This window comes from Periplaneta americana, chromosome 17 (assembly GCF_040183065.1).
Source record: "Periplaneta americana isolate PAMFEO1 chromosome 17, P.americana_PAMFEO1_priV1, whole genome shotgun sequence".
In the NCBI taxonomy this organism is placed as follows: Eukaryota; Metazoa; Arthropoda; class Insecta; order Blattodea; family Blattidae; genus Periplaneta; species Periplaneta americana.
The window spans coordinates 57,364,353-57,381,250 of NC_091133.1; the positions used below are offsets into that span (position 1 = coordinate 57,364,353).

Here is a 16,898-nt window from a genome sequence, read left to right on the forward strand (position 1 = left end):
CGCTGCAAAGGTTGGGGTTTGGTGCGCAGTGAGTGCGAGTAGAGTTATCAGTACCATATTTTCCGACACAACAGTTGATTCACACGTTTATGTAACTTCAATTTTAAATAATTTTTTTTCCGCAACTAACAAGAAATGAACGATTGAGTGGCTGGTTTCAGCAGGATTCAGCTACAGCGCACACCGCTGCGAATTCTATGTACGAATTGCGAAGTGTGTTTGGTGACAGAATAATTAGTCGAGGATTGTGGCCAACTCGTTCCCCTGACCTATCTCCATGCGATTTTTATTTATGGGGAACGTTAAAGAATAAAGTGTACGCATCAAATCCGCACACGTTACATGAATTGAAGGACAACATCACGAGAGAAATACAGGCAATCAGTCAACATGAACTTTTGCGAGTGAACCAGAATTGTTTTCGGAGATATAGGGAATGTGTTCGAGTTGAAGGTCATCACTTTTAACATTTCTTGTGATGCAGGTAAGCCTAATGTTAGTAGAGTAGTTAGTGTTCCGTACCCATGACTTGCCTGTCGTTTACGTGTAACTCTGGCGGCAGGCGCGCCAATCTTCACCCAGTCCAAGGCCGCCGCGGAACGGTCCTGCTGAGTTACGAACGCACTGTAGTATAGACACTCTTTCTGTGTTCCCATAGAGTTTACACAATGCCCCCAAATGGTGTTCTTTGACGACTTCCAGAATTTAAGCTGCTTGTTTCTGTGAACACTCTTCCTAAATTATTGTAAAATATGTTCTAGTTGATAATGATAGTAAAAAAAGTGGCATTTTTTTCGAGAATAGGAAGAGAGCAACAAATTTATACAAAAAATAACATTTTTAAAGCCCGTCAACTTCAAATTCATGTTCAGAAAGGGTGTTACTTAAATCACTCTTTTTTTTTTACAGAGGAGGACCCTAAGACTTACACTGCATCCTGAGGCTTATTGTGCTTACCACTCCTGTTCTGTGATACTTGTTGCGGAACGGCCCTGTAGTGAACTTATTCCCAGGTATGGTATGGATGGTGACGATGCTATGTGAATTAATGATGGCGAAATGAGTCTGAGGTCCAACGACGAAAATTACCTAGCAATTTTACTTCAATTAGTTGAGGGAAAACCCGGAAAAACCCCAACCAGGTTACTTGTCCCAATCAGGATTTGAACTCAAGCCCGCTTGTCACGGTCAAACATGCTGTTACTCCACAGCGGTGGATTATTATGCATACAGTATGTTAATTAAGTATGGAATATTGCTTTAATAACTCTTTATATATTCATTTTATGAAAAAAATACCAAACACAAAAGTTGTTGGAGATATCTGACGATAACTTATGGCTGTGGTCTCACAAAATTATTCATATACAGTTGTCAAAAAAAAAAGTGGCCGCACTCGTGAACAGCGAATATTTTCTAAGTCTACTTCGAGTCACGACGAAGTTACACGATGCATGTGCTTGTAGAAGCAATTCCGGAAGTATAGAACTGTTCCATATCTGCGTCTCGTAGACCAGCGCTAGAGTGCTCGCTTAATGACTGGAAGGTTGAGAGTTCGGGCCTTGCTTAAGCTTTCATTTCATTTTTTAATCGTTCTTTAGCGATATAAATAATATTCAATTTATAATTTATATTCTGTTATCGTTCTTTAACGTTATAAATAATATTTACGCTACCATTTGTATTCTGTTATCGTTCTTTATCGATATAAATAATATTCAAGTTATTTATATTTTGTTATCGTTCTTTTAGCGGTATAAATAATAAAGCTGTAATTTTTTATATTGTTATCGTTATTTTGCGATATAAATAATATTCAAGTCACCATTTGTATTCTGTTACCGTCAAGTTATTATTTATATTCTGTTATCGTTCTGTAGCGATATAAATAACATGAATTTAACATTAGGTTTGGAACAATAGTTGCATAATACTAGCGTTTTTTTATATTATTACTTTAATTTGCATTATCTTGAAACACAATAAAATGAAAAAGAGTGACGAGGAATTGAACGTGAGACGTTGACATCTAAATTCCGAAGTTCTTCCGACTGAACTACGAGAGCACAAGTGTGGAAACATTTGCGGAAAAATTCGTCTAATCCCCGTCTAAGATTTTCTGATGATTTGCAGAAGTTCGTACAGGATTCGGGGGGCAAAGGGTAATTGGGATTTCCCGGTATCTGATCGGATCAAAAATCCTGATAGAAATGATATTTAATCCTTGCGGTGAATTTCGGTGAAGTCCGGAGGGCTCAATTAGTCAAATCCGCTCTCTTCAACTCCACGCTTGGGCCCCCTGGGATCTATTAAGATGCAAAAGAGACAGTGGTGTGCGGAAAACAACGGGAAGTTACCGCATTTATCCTTTGCAAGGAATACTGCAAACATGAGTAAAGGAAGCTTTTAATAGAAAAAGGAGCATCTTCAGCGGAACGCTGGAAAAAGAACTAAGGAAGAGACCAGTGAAGTGCTTTGTGTGGAGTGTGACATTGTATAGGGGAGAAACATGGACATTACGACGAAATAAAGAGAAACAAATAGAAGCATTTGAAATGTGGATGTGGAGAAGAATGGAGCATGTGAAGTGGACAGACAGAATAAGAAATGAAGTCTTGGAAAAAGTTGATGAAGAAATAATGATGCTGCAATTGATTAGAAAGAGAAAAAGGAATTGGGTGGGTCACTGGTTGAGAAGAAACTGCCTACTGAAGGATACGCTGGAAGGAATGGTGAACGGGAGAAGAGTTCGGGGCAGAAGAAGATATCAAATAATAGAAGATATTAAGATTTGTGGATCATGTGCTGAGACTAAGAGGAAATCAGAAAATAGGAAAGATTGGAGAATCCTGGGGCTTGCAGTGAAAGACCTGCCATGGGCAGAACACTTATGTATGTCCAGGATGCTTTGAATGTCGTGGCTGAACACAGTCGCTATTTGAAAAAACTCTAGTCGATTTCATGCCCACTCGACTGCAAGATGTGATCGAGATGTGGGGAAGATAGACTAAATATTGAATCGTGGCGTTTTGTTTTGTTTTTTGAACGCTTAAAATTGTGTGAATGTTGTAAGACAGACGCCAGTAAGTTTGTTTTGTTTATGCCACGAAAGGTATTCTTATTGAGAGTAAAATCTTTTTTTCTTTCCAATTGCAGCCATAATGTCATAATAAATAATGATGAAGTCATGGCATAATACATTCATGAACCTGATGTTAATTACTAAAATAATCATAAAAGAGAAAGGAGCAATTATGTATATTTTGTCTCTTTATCTTAAAAATAAAACAAAAAACAACATAAGAAGCGCTAGGTTGTATTCGAACGCAGAACCTCACGAATACCAGGCCGGAAAGCTACCTTTACACCATCAAGTAACACACGGAATACTTTAATTATAACTGTAGATATCAGGCAACGTGGTCCAACAATATGTAACATCGCCTGTCTCCGAATTGAAGCGAAGATACCCGAAGGGAACTTTGTTTCTGAGAGCGGCCACTTTTTCTTTTGACAACTGTACAGAATGTGGCAAAAAAATAACACTTGTTAAATTTTACATATTTGAAATCTCCATTCAATTTTACATACAAATATGTAAGCCATAAGTTTTAGTTAGATATCTCCAACAACTTTTGTTTCCGGTATTTTTTCATAAAATGAATATATAAAGAGTTATTAGCAATATTCCATACTTAATTAGCACACTGTGTAAAAATAAACAATTGTTTACTTTGTGTTGTGGACTTTAATATAATTTTCTAATATGTCTTGCAAAGTACTGTTAGATAAGAACGTATTGAGGAAATATGGAATTGTTTATACAAATTTTGAAGTTTATCCGCCAATTTTAAAATGTAAAATACAAATTAATGTGAAAATATGCACAGAACTGAAATGTGCTCATTGAAAGTAATTATAAACGATATTAGATTGTACCGGTATATTAATTTATTTTTCATTGAATAATCCATTACTCAGATGTCGAAAGATATTTATACCCCCTGCCCCTGACTTCTGCCCTGATCTATTTTGCAACCCTGCCAGCAACACTATAGCCTTTGCAATCGTCCATAATGTATTTTTAGTACAATAAAAATCACTGCTTTACGACCTTTTCGTTCCTTTAAGTACTGTGGTATGACGTGCATAAATTGTTACTTGACTTTAGAGTTTATGTTCCCCTAGCTGCAGAAACACTAACAAAGAGAAATGTAATATACTTCCTATTTCAGATCGTAATGAAAATTATGTAACACACAGTAATAGGAGAAAAACACGTACAGTCGCGGACATAAATATTGGAACAGAGGGTTTTGACAATGAGTTATGCTTATATTTACACAAATTGAGAGGTATTGGTTTGTTTGATTATCAAGTGAATTCTTCTCTTCCTGTTGTACATTAATCTAAAAGGATATTCTAAAACTCCCTTCGTATAGCACAGAAAATTATTATCCTTTTCACATGATTGCTTTCTGCTAGGACAAAAGTATTGAAAAGCACCCATTGACTTGGTAAACAAACCCCTTAAATTAATACATAAAATACTTGGTAGGTGTCGTGTTGTTCAGTACTTATTCTCCTCTTCATAGAGACAAAGTGTGCTTCGTCATTACTCGATTAGTAACGATTACAGTGAACGTGGGACGTAAAGTAATGGGGAACAGCCCTATGGAAATTATAAATATAGTACTAAAGCTATTCAAACGGGGGAAAGACTTATGCAGAGATCGCAGAATCAATACAAAGGTGTCGAACAACAGTGTTCAACATTGTTAAACGATACAAAAAGTTCAAAACGGTGCAGAATCAATCAGGAACTGGCAGACCATCGAAGCTAAGCTCAAGGGAACAGAGGAAAATAGTATACAAGACTCCAATGGTTTTTGCAGTGGAGATTACAGCGCAGCTGAAGGAAAATGTAGGTAAGGATGTTCATGTTACAACTGTTCGGAGGGTCCTGAATACGGCTGGGTACAATAATTCCCAGACGGAAACCATTTGTTTCTAAGGTGAATCAAAAGAAACGCTTTCAGTTTGCAAATTACTACATAAACAAAACTACTGAGTTTCGGGATAAAATTTTGTGGTCTCATGAAAGTAAATTCACCTTAGAACAACTGTTTGTATGCATCTGAAGTCTGATTAGTGTAATATGTAGCTAGTCGGCGATGTTTGCAACGGAGGAAAAAGGCACTGGTCATCCTACCACAGTATCTCCTGGTTTAGTTTCCTCATGAGTGGTGTCTTGTTGGTATCATTTGTGAGATTCAGACCTGTCTTCGGACAGTTGACTAAAGAAAGAAACAAAATTGTCATTAGAAGAAGCATATATGAATGACACCATATAACTTACTATGCATCTAAATAACAAAATAAACTTTAGTTTTCTGTATTGCACGCAAAAAATTTATAATCCAAAAAGTGAAATATTTCTCATTAATCCACTCGTTTAGGCGATTAAAAAGTTTTCTACCCTTTTCCCTGAAAAAGATTTCAGCGCAAACACGAGTGACGCCCCACTTCGATTACTGTGATATTCTATTTATTGACCTACGAGATACTTTGGCGCAGAAACTGCAACATGTTTATAATATGTAGTCCGTTTCGTTTGGAATGCTCGCCGGGCTGATCATGTAACACAGAGATGTTCAGCGCGGGAATTTCTAGCCTTTGAACGAGATGCTACAGTGACGTAGAATATCTTTTAAGCCAGCTTGCACCTCTTTTAAAGGCTAATAATGTCAGTTTATTCAAACTAGAACTCTAACACCATACATCGAAATGATGTTCTGGCTCCGTCTAGAAGATACTAAAAAAAAAAAATCCACTGTCTTTCCCTACTCTTTCATATAGTGCATTTATCCGCTCCTGTCTATCTCGCCTCCCGTTTTCAAAATTTATCCACCCACCATAATCTAAACACACGATCACAACACTCCTCAATACTATCCATATTCTCCCAGTGAACATCATCATACTCGTTTTTATTGTAGCTATTAATCGATATTGTCTCGGTAAAATCTGTAACTGCACTCGTGAATTTTATTTCTTGAGAGGGCAAACCTTCTCTTCAACTGGTGATGATCGTTGACAGATTGTAATATAACCAGAAACACATTTTACTCTAATGTTTTCCTCTTTCTTCCATACTTCTGTTGTTACAAAATCGTATTTTTCAATTTTCTTAGCAAGTTCCTTCGCTTTTGTCGTTTGAGGGGATCCATCAATAAGAGCATCTTGTTCACCAAAATTGATAAACCACAGTCTTAAAGCTGACTCCACCTGACTGTCTTTCCGACCACGATTCAACTTACATTTTAAGTTTTCGTTTTCCTTTGCCTCTCTTAGAATACTATCTCGGTAAAGTTTGTAACTGCACTGCTGAATTTTATTTCTTGAGAGGGAAAACCTTCTCTTCAACTGGTGATGATCGTTGACAGATTATAATATGACCAGGAACACATTTTACTCTACAGTATTTCGAATGCGTATTGAGAAAAAAAAATTCATAAATCGGCAAAGAAGTGATAACGTAAACCGAATCACTGATTACAATAAACAACTTTCCTGCAATGTTTTAGTATCTTTTCGTACGGGATTTCATAAAAGTCATAACATTATCCAATTGATAACATTATCCGCAATTACAATAAGCTGCGTGAACTACCAATAACAGTGAACACTTCAGAGAGGAGTGGGAATAATTCGTATAGTAATTTCAATGGTCTTCTGTCTTGTTCTTAAAATGATACTCGTTCACGTACTTATACCAGAAGCACTTATTGAACATTATTAACCTCACTACTTGAAGTAGATTATTGGTTAAGCGTAGGTAATTTTTGAGTATATAAAGTTATTTTGTTGTGTTGTGAAGTGCTCAGCATTGAAAACCAACCACCCAACTTTTCAAACATTGTCAATAATAAATCTACAAGCTGAGTGTACAAAGTAATTCACATAATAATGAAAACAAAAACGAAATATAATAATAATAATAATAATAATAATAATAATAATAATAATAATAATAATAATTAATATTCTTAAAACTATAATAAAAATGAATAACAATATGCTATATTATTGATGCGAGGATTTTGGGTATTTACACATTGCCACAGATGTAGAGACGTCCAATGAGACATAGCTACATGTTTTCACGGTCATCACAGAAATTATATAAAAGGTAATGAGGAAACTATATATACATAACAAAATAGTCTAATACAATTATTTTTCTGCAACTTTTGTGGTTTCCCTAGAAGAAAAATGTTCTCCGTGACTCTGATGTTTTTGGAAATGGTAGTAGGCCGTCATTATTTACTTCGGTCCACCACGTACAGTAAGTTTAGTATCCACACACCACTCCATGGACCTGAAGTTAGACGGCCTGGAGCGTTCTTTCTCCGCCCGACTTCAGGATAAGCCTGGAATGTGATGTCTGCCATTGGAAGTATTGTTATTCTCCAAAAGAAATGAATTACGAAATTTGTTGCAGAAATAAAGTCATACAACTTACACTCTCAAAATTGAGCATACACCTTCTTCTATTAACAATAATACAGCTTTTTACATACACTTACATAGTTATTTATTTGCATTACATTTTTGCAAACTTAAATTTTTATTTCTTGGAAATATTTATAACACAATATGATTATTTTCTTTTTATACGATTCTACATACACAAATACGTACTGCCAAATAAAAGCAACACCTATAGACAAAACTTCCAAGTTCAGGGTACTACTTTTTGATAACTTTCCAGAATTCTTCTGGGGATTCGTCTGTTTTGGATGTGAAAAGTAAGTCCGACTGAAGTTTACACAGCTCCATCTGAAGTTCTGGAGAAATTTGTTCGTAAACCGAAAACACGCTGCAGATATTTCTCTGCACTCAACCAACTCATTTCAGAATGCAGAGGAATATCTTAATATTTCGCATTTATTTTCTCTAGGTAAGAAACAAATGATTTATGCTTCTGCCCTTTATTTTCACCTCTAACAATGTTCACAGCCGTCACAGATTGTGTTAGAATTTTGCGACAAAATGCTGCATGATGTATAATACAATGCAGAAATTTGCAAATTTCTCTTAGCGCCTTTAAGTGTTAAAATAGTCTACCCAGTATTGTCAAGGCCGATCATTTCTTCGGCACCATCGGCGATAATTCCAGAACATTTCTTAAAATTTCCAGAATTAAAAATCAGCCGTACTTGAAGAACACTGTATTCAATAAAAATTTGTAGAATTTTAGGCAGTCATTCCCGGCCGTCAAAAAGCATAAGTTCCGTTGCCCGTGAAATCCATGCAGCTCTCCCGTTTCACAGATAATCCGTTCACCCAGTGTATATCAATCGAAAAAGTCTCCTGTTATCACTAAGGTAGTAGTTATGTAGTGAAATACGTTTTTTGACAATACATAAAGTGACTGGTTCATACCGGAGAAAGAGATATGATAGCTCCTTCGAGTCTTCATGTGGTAAGTAATTTCCTCATGAAGTTTCAGCCAGTGTATAAGACCAGTCTCACCCAGAATCACGATGAATTTGGGGAGCTATAGCGAATAGCTAAATTCATTTCACAGGCCGGTTATAACGCCTGGGGAAATATCGTGCTAACCACATGTTAACCCCTTCTGTCTGAACGATTGTTCACTCCTGCTGAGATATGTGGACATGAGGCTAGTAGTCTGCTGGTTAAGTCTTGGCCATCTTTGGGCTATCGCGTAACGGCCTATCTAATAATACACATAGTTTCATACCCAACCATTTTCTTTATAATATTTTAGTTCGTATCTCAGTCTCGTCACGGCTAATGAGTCAGTTGTTTTTTCTAATAGTTCTTTTTTATGTTATGATGTTCTATTATGATGAAATGACTGTTACGTCCCCTACTTCAGCGTCAAGCAACTGCGTATAATCGTTACCTGGAATCTCAGTGTTCGGCAAACGTTGTGATGAATGATGATAAAGTAGAACGCATCATGATGTACAAGAGGGGTGACCAAACACTTGGTACTCAGGACCTACTTTAATACTATTACTGTATTCCCTACTGCGACCTACTATAGTTCATCGCAATGACACAAATATTTAAATAGGAATAAGCTTGTCACACTGTTTGTTAATAGGTATTTTGTAAGTTTAGAAACAATATAGAGCTATATTATTTAAATCATTTTTTGCTCGACCCTACTATAATAGGCTCATTACATGTGACGTAACTGTATCTTAATGACATACAGTAAAGTAGGACTGCTATTTATTATGTTGAGACAGTAAGACAGGATATGAAACATCGACATCCGAAGAAGAAGAAGAAGAAGAAGAAGAAGAAGAAGAAGAAGAAGAAGGAGAAGAAGAAGAAGAAGTTGTGTGCAGGATGCAGTAATGCTGGCGCAACGTCTCAAATAGAAATGGGGCGGACACGTGAGAAGGATGGAATGTAGCAGGTGGACCTATGCCTCAACCATGTGGGACCCACGCATTGGGAAAAGAAGCAGAAGACGACCAAGGAAAAGGGGGTCGGAAGCTTTCCGGAGAGAAACAGGAGCGCAGTGGACAAGAACAACAAGGGACAGGCAGGCATGGAAAATACTGGAAGAAATTACGAACACTATGTAAACTGTGTATAGTTGTATATTATATATATATAGTTCTTTTTGTGTTAGTTGGATAGTTCGTTTCCGTGTTTAGTTGGTATAATTAATGTATTTTAGTTGGTAGGATGTGTTTAATTGCGTAGTTTTGTATTTTTAGTTTGGATAGTTTGTTTGTGTGTTTTTTGATAGTTTATTTATGTGTATAGTTTTGGATAGTTTGTGTGTTTAGTTGGCATAATTTAGGCCTATGTGTTTGGTTGGTATAATTTTTTGTGTTTAGTTTGGATAGTTTGTGTTTAGATTCTGTAATTTGTGTGTTCAGTCAGTATAGTTTTGTGTGTTAAGACTGTATAATTTATGAGTTCAATTTGTATAGTGTTTGTGTGCTTAGTTTGGATAGTTTGTGTGTGTGTGTGTGTGTGTCATAAGACTGTATAATTCATGTGTTCAGCTTGTAATTTTTTTGTGTTTAGACTATATAATTTATGTGTTCAGTTTGTTTAGTTTTTTGAGTGCGTTTAGTTTTTATAATTTTTGTGTTTAGTCTGTATAGTTTTCGTGTTTAGTTTGTATAGTTTGTTTATGTGTTTGGTTTGTATGTGTATGGAATGGCTTCCCAGGTGTAGTAGATCTTCAGCTCACCCTACCCTATTAAAGGAGGCCGTTGCCCATGGGATTTCAGGCTTTTCATATTCATTATGTTATTTTAACTATCGATTTCCAACTAAGCATATCCGATATTGATTAGTATCGTACGCGCAACATCCCGCAAGCCTTGAGAGCACCAATCCAAAATGGCAGGCGCGAGTTTTTAAAGTGACATTGATCGAATCATGTAACTAAACATAAACCCAACTTCAAAGATTCCACTGGGAGCCATTTCCCAGATAAATTTCACAAACTGCACAATCAACGACATCTATTTAAAAAATAATAATCAATAAATATGACATACACGCCTGCCATCTGTTGCACTACTCGGGAACACGCTGAAAAGACAAACACACACTCGTGCCATCTGTTGCAATAGTCAAGAACACGCTGAAAATAATGCATCGTCACAATTTCATAATCACTGAAGTAACAAGGTAATATATTTGTAAAAACTAGACATTTAGACATTTAATTATGGTCTAAAAACAGTCGTATGTATCTTGCCTATAATGGTAATTAAGACACTCGTATGAAAATTATAAAACTCTTACGCTCGTTTCATAAACATACTTGCGTCTTAATTATTGCCATTATAGACGCGATTCATAATATATTATCATTTCACTTACAGGTTCATCATTGACATATTTAGTACTTAATCACGAGGATGGATGACACAGCATGCTCTTATTGAGTTTAGGAAAATCTGACATGTAGATAGATCTGTTCAATGAGACACAGTCGGAATATCAGTTAGGCAGATCATGTAGTTAGACTTTATTATTAGGGCTCCTTGACAGACTTAGATCCAAAGAAAACAGCTGCGAAAAACAGCTCTCAAGCAGGGATATTTTTCTTCCTGCAGTGCAGTCCAAAATGTGTTATTTGACACTCTTGCCTTCAGTACTATGTCGGATTAAACTTTCACAATTTCTGATTCTAAATCTGGAGCACCGAAGAGGAAATGTTCCATCATATTCGTCCGAGAGGAAATACAAAGCTCAAAATTGGCTGGAAGTTATTCAGGTCTCTGAAACCTCTGTGAAATTCTCTTACCAGAACTTATATTTCAGCAATATATTATTAGCCAAAACTGCAATAAATTTGGTATGTTGTATTTTCCAAATTGAAAAATTTATTTCACCAAATTCAGATTTTAGAGGACGTAGTTTTGATTCTAAAACATTAATGAAGCGCATTGAATCTATAATTGGAGCGTTGGGCCGAATAATGGTCTATGATACAATTTTTAAAAAATCGAGCTTTTAATGGAATAATGCTCTATATAATCTTACACAGTTGTCACAAAAATTGTTTTTCAATATCTGTATCAGAGGCACTTCTACACGAGCTACAACCATGAATTTCTCGGTCAATGTCATTAGTCACTTCTAGCGTATCCAGTTATTTACATCGTATCGGAAGTTATTGCACGGGAGTTTATTCTCTTTACGAATACTGGATACTTGAACTCTGTGTATCAGCTTTTGGTTGATCTATTGCGTAAAATGGACGACTGCAAGACAATGACCATTTTTACGGTAGACATTGAACGGCTAAATAAATCTAAAAAAAAAAAGGATCCATACAAATTAATATTAATAAGTGAAAAGATGTGTCACGAAAGTCGGTGAGAGATAGTGGTTTGGAGTATACAACAAGGAAGACAAAGTCGCAAGTTAGTGCGAAAGATCCCTCAAGTAATGTAAGTTCCTGTTTGTTATTTTTGAAGTAATTTATTAGTTGTATGTTAACTTACACTTTACCTAGTGTTAGTTGGTCTATGTTGTGTTTTGCCAATATAGTTTGTAGTAGAATTTTATCACGGTATTTCGTTTCAGGAACAGATTTGTGGAAATTCTTGTAAGGTGATGTGCTCACAGCTAGCTCTTGATGTCAGAAAGGAGCTGTTTAAAATATATTACTTTCTTACAGTCAGCATTTAAATCTGTGATTACTGTCTTCATTAATAATAGCATTTATACTTCACAGATAAGCCATCTGTTGGATGTTACTGAATATTCGGGACAGGGGTTCAAATTCCATCCCCCAACAATTTCTCAATTGTATTATTTAATTTTCTTTATTCATTTGTTATTGTTACAACTTTCATTAATTTAATGGTGTCCCTACATCTCAATATTGCAGTTATTTTCTAATAATAGTGTTATTTGATCAATATTATATGTTTGTTCATAATTATAACATTGAGTGTAACTTTAACATACTACATGGTGTTAATTCATATTAATGTATAGCATAAAGGAATTGTTTGGGTCATTGGCTGAGAAGAAACCACCTACTGAAGGATGCACTGAAAGGAATGGTGAACGGGAGAAGGGTTCGGGGCAGAAGAAGATATCAAATGATAGACGACATTAAGATATATGGATCATATGAGGAGACAAAGAGGAAGGCAGAAAATAGGAAAGATTGGTGAAAGCTGGGTTTACAGTGAAACACCTGGCCTTGAGAAGAATACTAAATGAATTAAATGAATGAATAAATATAAATGTCAATAATTTTGTTCATAATTTAATCTTTTTATTGATTTTCTATATTTCATAGTATTCTGATTGTATAAAACGTTTTATTGTCTGTATTCCCCAATAGAATTTCTTTGGAGTTAAAAATGTCACAAACATCCTATGATGTGCAATATGACTTTCAATAACATACAATCGTATATTTCGCTTAGTGTACAAAACATATTGATGGAATAACGGTCTCTTGCCCGTCCGATAGTAAATTTATGAGCGGAAATAAGATGTAACATTTTTGTTCCTCCTGAAGATTGTAACATAGACCGTTATTCGGCCCAACGCTTCAATTATCTTTCCTACCCCTTGCAGATCAATGTTGAACGTATTTTAGGCCTGGAACACACGAGGGTTGATTTTACGGACGTTATAACTTACATCGCAACGTGCGTTATAGCTTAATTAGACACTTGATCCTACTGAGTCCTCAGAGTATACTATACTATACCATACTTCATACACGATTATGATATAAGATGTATATGCAGAAACCGAAGTATAGTTTAATATACTTGCATTTGTGCCCTAACTGCAACCTGCAGAATTTTTTTCATTATTTTTCCTCATATCACTTTTTTTTTAAATTATAAATTACACTGCACTTTAAAAACAGAACAACAACTGTCTCAGGACGCAGGAGTTATGAAACAAGAAATATGGATAATGTCCGCCGTTAAATTTAACATGCGTTACAACTTCCGTCACATTTTTGGCTTGCGTGCTCGGGCTACAATGTCCATTGTGCGCTTGTAACGAACGTTATAGCATTTCCCTATTCGTAATGGAGCAGAACACACGACCGTAGCTTGACGTCCGTCGGTAGGACATAATGACGGGGATTTTGCATTATTGTAGTGTGTATTTAAAACTAGTGTTGTAGGATTTAATAGATTAATGTAATCGATTAATCGATCAATTTATGTTGTAAGATTAATCGATCAAAAATATTTAATCGAATAATCGAGTCTATTAAAATTAATCGGTTGTAGTTGATATTAATTATTATTTTGTTAATACAAACTCATACTAAAAATTCCGACAATATTTCTCTCTCGGAAATTGCTTACTTAAAACCGTAATAGTACAGTACTGTTATTTTCTAACTGTAAACCAGGTAGAGTAGAGAAAATCTTTGCACAAAACTTTGCACCATTCAGAAAGAGATGGAGATATGAAGACATTGACCTAGTCTACCTCTATTGAAAGTTGAAACAATGCGAAACCCTTATTAAGTTTTATGGTTTTCCAAGAAAACTTCCACCTTGTTGTCAGCTCATCTTGCTAGCATATGATATACATACTTTTCTGGGATTCGTCCCCCTCATTCCTTATGAAATAGCCATGTCTACACTGTGTGCAAGTGAGAGTATAACTATCTTCTTCTTTTTCTAAAATCTGGTAATTCGTATTACAATAGGGGCCAGTCTTCTGTTTCGACCGCTGTACTTTTGCAGGTGCTTGCAGTTTCTGTACTGAGTTTGTATGTGACGGTTGTGTGTTTAGTTTGATAAAGAAAAAAAATCAGTTTTCTGTGGTCTGTGAAAAGTGTAAACTCTATTATGTAATATGAGAATTTGAGCGGTAAACTTGGTGAAACGTTTGGATTTAAATTGAACGATCGTGGAGAAGTGCTCGACAGAAAAAAAAGTTTTTTCGTGTTTAGTGATGCAGGAAACATTGTTACTAAACGTAGAGCGGCACTTAATTCGGAGAATGTGAATACAGTCACATGTTTAAAATCATGGATGAAGCAGTATTAACTAGACGAGCCTTCATACTTTTTGTTATTTATGTTTGTCTCAAAAATTCCCGGAGAAATTGATGCAATAAATTATAAACCTCATAATAAATATGTTAGTAAGTAATTAAAATTGTTTTGTAACATAACGATACAATATAATATACAGATATACAACTTTAATTTAATACTTATGCTTATCACCGAACAAAAGTTAAATTTAACTATAATTGTGTATTACAGTACATTAAAACATGTTTTCTACTCGATCAAAACTCAAATAATTAATCGTTTAAATATTTTGATCAATGCTACAGCACTATTTAAAGCCCATATATGTCCATAAGGTCGTTAATGACTCACTTCGTTTTATATTAGTCCCTTTAATCTTTCTTAAAATTTTCGGTTGGAAAACATCATTATATGTCCCATAATATATTGGCAACACTGTTGATTGTGTTATTGTTACGTTGTACCTCTCTGCATTGCATTTTAACTGGAAATGTGTAACACTTCAGTTTCATTATAATGCAGGTCAACAAAGAAATGTAAGTAGGCACTTCATCGTTAAATATTTTTGTTCTGTTAGTGTTTTATTACTAGACATCGGATTTTTAGGCACTAAAAATTGCAGTTTTAGGCGCCTAAAATAAGCTTAAAATTTGTAAAATTAGGCTCTATTTTAATGAAAATAGGCATTTTAGGCACATCAAGGTATCATACTTATTTCTTTCACTGAAAGTTTTAGTTATACACTAAAATACGCACAAAAAAGTATGTTTAAACATTAAAAAAGAATACTATATTATATTTATAAACAGAGCTGCACAAATTTAATATACTGAAACTAATGAAATAATGATTATTGATATCAAGATTACTCATTTTGAGTTATTGAAATTCAGTTCCATGCTCAGACTTTATTATAATTATCTGCACAGTACACCACCAGAATTTTTTCTAAATTCTCCACAGTTAACCTTTGCCTTTTGTCACTGAGAATCATTTTGAAAGCAGAAAAACTTCTTTCAACCGAAACTGATGTGAGAGGCGCAAATTTTAAATTAGGTACAATAGAAACATCAATACTTACTGGAACATTTACACTTTCCCCCGATATCACTCTTGATACTTTTTCCAACAATGAAAATCCTACATTCTTATTTAATACGTTGTCCCACTTATTTTTAACTTTTTTCCCAGTTTCGCCCAAAGCAGAATGTATGTTCACTTGAGCTTCCTTTACTATTGCTATTTGGATACAAAGAGATTGTTTTTCACGTTCTAATTGTTCAATGCTTGCAGGTATGAAAGAAAAGTTTGATGTTATGTAGGCAATATCGTTTTTCACTCGTGAGTCATTCAGACAATCTTTCACTGCTTTCACACACGCTGCACTATCAGTTTCAGGTAATTTATCAATAACTGTGACCACTTCTTTAAAATACTTAGAATAATACACCACTGACTGAATCCAGGTTCCCCATCGTGTAACAACCGGCTGAGGTGGGAGTGGGATATCTGGAAAGTTCTCTCTGAATATTGAAATCCTGGATGGGGCTTTACAAAAACATTTTTTTGTGTTAGAAATAAACGAATTGACAAGAGGAAATTCATTCCGGATTGTTTCAGAAACCCTGTGAAGGCCATGTGCTAGACAGGTTACATGCGTGAGGTTAGGATAAAATGTTTTAAGAAGTGGAGCTGCAGCAACCATGTATGAGGCAGCATCAGTACAAAACAACAGAACTTTAGAATCGTCTATATTACCTGAGTATAAAGACTGTAGGCCTTTATTTACAAAAATAAGCAATGGCTTGGCTATTCACTTTCCAAAGTTCCTTAACACATACGAGGTGTGGAATCGAAGGTCCATCAGGACCTACTACCATATTTGCTATATACCTATTCATAGGATCTGAGGTTTCATCCACAGAGACCCATATGTAAGAATCACCTATATCCTCCCGAATGGAAGCTAAAGTTTCATTGTATATTCTGTCTAAGTAATTTTTTCTTAGGGTCGACTCAGATGGGATATTTTGTTTGCAGTATTTTTGTAAAAACTGTCTTAAAAGCGGATTTTCAATTGCATTCCAGGGAATGTTAGCAGCAACAAACGCTCTGGTTAAATCAGCATAGAAATTGCTGCTGAGATTGGATGAAGTAGGCTGTGTTAGTAAAGTTTGTTGCAGTTGATTTTTCTGCTGAGCTTTAGCCTTATGAGCCGCTCCTTGCACATGCTGCTTTAGGTGGCACTTCTTTTCTTGCGAAATCTAAAAATGTAAATTAAACTGAATTAAAATAAAATCCTAATTGTTGTATTGCCGTATTTATATTACAAAGTTAGTGGGTT

The 16,898-nt window shown here is 35.3% G+C and overlaps 1 protein-coding gene across 1 annotated transcript in view; it reads right to left on the minus strand.

Moving 5' to 3' along the window:
• Positions 1-6,784: 6,784 nt before the first annotated feature.
• Positions 6,785-16,898, minus strand: part of LOC138693231 (uncharacterized) — a 43,511-nt gene continuing 33,397 nt past the window's right edge. Inside the window, exon 6 of the mRNA XM_069817029.1 lies at positions 6,785-16,818. The gene's annotated coding sequence lies outside the window, so the exon portion shown is untranslated. The remainder of the gene's footprint in view (positions 16,819-16,898) is intronic.